This window comes from Nelumbo nucifera, chromosome 3 (genome assembly GCF_055504915.1).
Source record: "Nelumbo nucifera cultivar China Antique chromosome 3, China Antique-T2T, whole genome shotgun sequence".
NCBI lineage: Eukaryota > Viridiplantae > Streptophyta > Magnoliopsida > Proteales > Nelumbonaceae > Nelumbo > Nelumbo nucifera.
In genome coordinates this window covers 87455221-87461259 of record NC_142651.1, presented here as the reverse complement: position 1 = coordinate 87461259, position 6039 = coordinate 87455221, and positions in this window count along the sequence as shown.

The window sequence follows — 6039 nt, the reverse complement described above, 5'->3', positions numbered from 1 at the left end:
CTAATGGTTGGCCCTTCTAAATGGCCAATCCATATTTGTTCTCACCCCCAACCCCCAAATCCACTTTAGGTTTTGGCCCATTCCCTACAAGGACAAGGATGGGGTTAAGATTTCTAGCCTCGCTAGGGTTTTGAGCAGGGATAGGGTGGACATTTGAGTTTGGGGTGGGGGATATAATAAGCATTATCCAGCCCTGCCCCGCCCCATTGTCATTCCTACCTATATATTAGGGTTAGGACAAGTCAAATACCCTAAAATTCCTATAATTTTTCATCCCTATGGGTAACTTTGAATGCCTAATCCTGCCTGAGCCCACACACAAAAGGTCCCATAAGTTCAAGTCCAATAAATAAATAAATAAATAACTTCTAACATGGGTAAATCCGGATGTCAAACACTGCCAGGGCTCACACTTGGAACTCGATCCTATGCTGCCATTATTTCAAGTCTGAAAAAATAATTAATTAATAAGGGTAAGGTTCGATGGCCTACCTTACCTGAGTCTAGAGTTGTAATCGAAACGAACTTAGATCGGATGCAACAAAATTTTCATCCAATCTGATTATTAAGAGATTACATTTGAATTCGATCCGAAATATGAATATTATATATAAAAAATTATATATATAAAATATTATACTTTAAATAATATATCATATTATATATATTTATATACAATGCATATTTATTAATTTATAATATATATAATACATATTTATAATATATAAAATATATATAATATAGATAAATATAGATAAAATATATAGAAACATATGTATACCAGTTGATTCGGTTAATCGCCGGTTTTCTATATTGGTTAACCGAAACCAAACTGGTACCTTCGGTTTTTTTCAAACACCGAACCGAAAATCAACTAATTGTGAATCGGGATGGCCCATGGGCCGAGCCTTGGGCTAGGTCGGGTTGTTGTTGGGCCAAAGCTATTTATTTAAAAAAAAATGATAAAACTTAAAATTTTAATTTTATATGAATTTTGTGCATACAATTACTTATATATACAATAAGCAATTGTATATATAAGCACGGCCAACTCGTGGACCTAAAACCCCAGGCCCAGCACAACCTGCATGATCGTGTTGGGCCTGGCATGGCCTGCAAACCGTCATGCTAGGCCATGCCGGGCCAGGTCCAAGTTTGTGCCGGGCCGTGAGCAGCACGGCCCAATTTACACCGCACTTGATAAATATTCTGAAAACTGTCAAAAACTATTATAATCTTTTTCAATGGTAGGGTGGGGGTATTTTAAGGGACAGTTGCCAAAATATTTTCAAGTGCTCACTAAACGTGCTTATAATATTGTGCCTACCTGATCTTGACTCAGATGGATTTGCAATGTTTTTGGCTGCCATAGGTCAACCCCAATGAGTAGTCAAGTGAGGCACCTCTTGGGCATCTATACATGCTTATAAGGATGACCTGGCACGTGTTGGTATCCAAGTCTAAGTTCTTTAAAACTTGGGTTGGAGTCCAATACTAATAAAATTGGGGTGGTAACGAGTTAGAGTTTCAACTATTATCAGACCATATTTAATGTAAAAAATGAGGATTCTTTTGGATCATGTCTAGTTGGCAAGTTGAAAACATATCTAAAATTTAGGCTTTTCACTTGGGGTGGTAATGGGTTAGAGTTTCAACTATTATTAGACCATATTTAATGTAAAAATTGAGGACTCTTTTGGATCCTGTCTAATTGATGAATTGAAAATATATCTAAAATCCAGGCTTCTCACTTGGAAATATTGTAGATTTAATGATGGATTTGAAGGTTTTTGAGTTGGGATTCAGTTTCTAAGAGATTTGAAGTACCAAATGAGATTGGAGAGGTCAAATCAGATATTTCGCGTATGAGAGATAAGTTGGAGAGAGACCGTAGCAAAGATCGGGTGTTGACGGCCTATAATTAAGTACTATAATATATGTGTACAATGTATGTTACGATTATTATATAAAGTCTATCTGTATATATAATAAAATAAGACATGCCATGTCTGCATGCCTATACTTTCAAAGGAAGCTATTTAGTTATTTTCTCCTTTTTTGCATTTTTCTTATTTTCTTTTGTTTTAAAAATATAAAAAAGTAATCATTTCCAATTTTGATTGGATGAATAAAACTGTACACACATAGGGTATTGAGTTTTCCAAGGCATCTATTTCAATGCATGTTATTATTACATTTAAGAGAGGGAGAGAATGAGAGTGAGAATAGTAATACAATATCATAAAGTAAAATATTAATAAATCAATATTTAGCTATTTTCTCCTTTTTTGCATTTTTCTTATTTTCTTTTGTTTTAAAATACAAAAAAGTAATCATTTCCAATTTTGATTGGATGAATAAATCTGTACACACACAAGGCATTGAGTTTTCCAAGGCCTCTATTTCAATGCATGTTATTATTACATTTAAGAGAGAGAGAGAGAGAGAGAGAATGAGTGTGAGAATAGTAATACATCATAAAGTAAAATATTAATAAATCAAATAACCTAGGTAGGTTGATGTTAAACAATCAAACATAAAACAACAAAAAAAATATTTTAAAAATTATTAATTTAAAAATCCACTAAGCTTCCACTTAAAAGTAATAACTATTAACAAAACTTAGTAAATATGTAAAAGTTAAAATACATTTATCTTTGATTTCCTTAAAATGTTAATTAAAAACATTTCAATTCCACTCTGAATAAACACTAATAAAAATAAGAGATTTAAATACAAAAAACATTTAATGATTGTTTTAATAATATTATGATTTAAACATGGGTTCAATATATTGCACATAGAACCCATGTTCTAATGTTGTATTTTGTTTTATTTATTTATTTATTTTATTAGATTATTTTATATTAATGCATTTTTAATTTATTAATAATATTGATAAAATTAACAATTTTTATGAGTTGACACCTTTAGTGTGCATAGTGCACATGGTACATAAGAGACCTATATAAAATAGAGCACCCATTAAAAATAATATAAAAATTTAAAATGTAGAGCTCTTTTTATCACTAGGGTGAAGAAGACAAGCTAAACAGGTCTGTGTTGACCCATTTTTGAAAATGATTCCGGTTCACCTAGAAACCCATAATGTGTGATACATGATACAACATATTTTAACCCATACAGTAATAATAATAATAATAATAATAATAATAATAATAATAATAATAATAATAATAATAATAATAATAATCTATATATAATTTGAAATCTAATAACTATATTTAATAAAAATTACTAAAACAAATAAAAATTAGTACATAAATTAAAAAACCAAAATCCCATTTAATTTTATTTAAATATAAATAATATTAATAATTAATAATAAAAAGTAAAAAATATGAAAAATAATAAAATAAACCATTTATCTTCCATATAAAAATTAATTAAAATAACATAACTAATAATGACCCAATTAGAGATGTCATAAGACTCCTTCTACTTAGGGATGCTCATTTATAACTTAGCCCAACTTAGCTAAACCTACAGACTTTTGGGCTTAAGCAACTATTTTCTTCTAAGCTATCTACCTTAGATCTACACCAAGCTCACACATAATGCAAGTAGTAGGGATATAAAATTCATACAAAATTACTAAAGTTAACCAAGATATTAAATTTTAGCAAATTTTATCTAGAAACCATTAAAGATTAAGAAATTAATAAAAATTAGTATTAACAGGATAATTAAAATTAATAATAAAAAGTAAGAAATAATTTATAACTTAGCTTAACCCAACTGAACCTATAAATTTTTAAGCTCAAGCAACCTTTTTTTTTTTTTGAGCTAGGTTTAGCTCAGATCTGCACTAAGCCCACACACAAAATGTGGGTAGTAGGGTTGTAAACAAATCAGACTCAAATCATATCCAACTAATTGGGTATCGAACTTTTTTAGAGTCCGATAATAGCCCTAGCGGATAGGGCCCAAGCTAAGCAACACTTAAGCTCAATGTGGAAGTTATATGTATATTTGGTAAATATTATTATATAATATTTAGATAACAAACTTTATTTATATATATTATATTTTTAAATAGACAAAAATTAAATAAAAATTTTAATTTGTAAAAAATTCATAGTTTTATAATTAACACAATCAAGTCTATCCATGTCTTAGGCCCAAGCAAATATTATTACACTTGAGGTGTGGGTCAGATAGGCCAAGAAACTTTAAAAACTATTAATACACTATCAAAATTTGACCCAATATCTTTTATTTTTTTGCTTCATTGGGCTACACAGTGGGGCTTTCTCATCGCTCATAGCTCCTTCGACTTCAATATTATCTAAAAATAGTTAAAAAAAACCAAATTAAAATAATGCATGCATGGGTTGAACTCAGTTTGGTTTAGTCAAATTACGAATGTCATAGTTCGTGCAACTTGGGTGGGTTGGGTCAAGATGAGGGTCAATACAAGCCTAAAGTGGCATTTGGTAAATCTTAAATCTGAAGCCTGAAAAGTTAAAAAGATATTAAAAGTGCTTGGAATCTAAAAAGAGGCATAAATGCTTTTTTACTTTTTAGAGGCTCTAAATATATAGGCTTGTTTGTTTTGGACCAAACCTTTTAACATCTGAAATTCCCAAATTTTGCTATTTTACCCCTAGAATAGACTACTTGGTAATTATGTGCTCAATTTGTACTATTTCATACAAAATCATTTATCAAATTCAAAATAATAATTAATAATTAACAATTAATAAAAATAATTAATTATTAATAATTAATCGGTTTTGGGCACTATTGATCATCGTTCTCGTTGCGAAGGCCGAATAGGGGTGGCAGTATTCCCCCCTCCTCTCTCCCAATTATTCTCCCTCTAAACTCTCTTTTTTTTTCTCCTCCTCCTCCTCCTCTTCTTCTTCTTCTTCTTCTTCCAAATTCCCATATTTGTTGTTCGTCTTCTTCCTCTTGTCACCGAACAAAGAGTGGCGGGGAACTGCGATGGTAGCTCAAGTTAGTTTGCTTCTATCGGCCGATCCCAACAACACCAGTTGCTCTTCCCAAACCACACTTGCAAGGGAGGATCGACCAATCCCATAAACCCTAGATATAGTGGTGAAAAACAAACAAATAAGGATATTTGATTTGAAGAATAGGGAGTAGAATGGAGATTTGAGTTTCGATACCTAAAGAAAATAGCAGAAAACAAGAGGTAAAAAGGAGATTTGGGTTAAAGAACATACCTTCGAGAGAAGCTTGATGGCGGTGAGCTCTTTTTGTCAGGTTAAATGAGGGACAACATGGGGCATTTACAAAATTGTAGAGGCATCTGACTACGTTAAGAGGTTGGTTGACCTCTTTCGATTTCAGCTGAAATGAGTTTTAGACCCATAATCAGACCATATTCCAAACGTGCATAGCATCTGAAAAGCAACCTTTCCATACCTTAGAGGTCTAAAAAAGAGTTATTAAACGTGCCCTAATCCATAGTCTTAAACCTTGAGTTCATGCTTAGAATAATTTAATTATGACTAACAAAGTTAACTATATATTAATTTAATTATGACTATAGCCTAATTTTATATATTATTAATATTTAAGTATTTTAAATGTTTAAGTGATATTTACAAAAAATTGTAACATTTAATCATTAATAAAGTGATATTTAAGTATTTTAAATACTAAGCAATAATTTGTTATTTTTATTAAAAAATTAATATAATTAATACAAATTACTAAATTACTAAATCTGTAAACCATTTCTATAACAAATTATTAAAATAAAGATTTAATTATTTTAAACAACATAGAATTCCTTCCTATGTTATAAGTTTTGGTTATTTCACTTTCCCTTGATAAATCTCGTGCAACGCATGGGTCCCTACTAGTATTATATATAATGTATGTTTTATTTGTTATTTTATAATATTTGTATACATATGCATACTTATGTATAATATATTGAGAAATGGACTGGGCTAGACTAAAAATGATCATCCCTACTTATAGGATATCCAAGTGGAACCCACATGAGAGCATTGGAAAATGACTCACTTGGGCTGATTTGGAGTC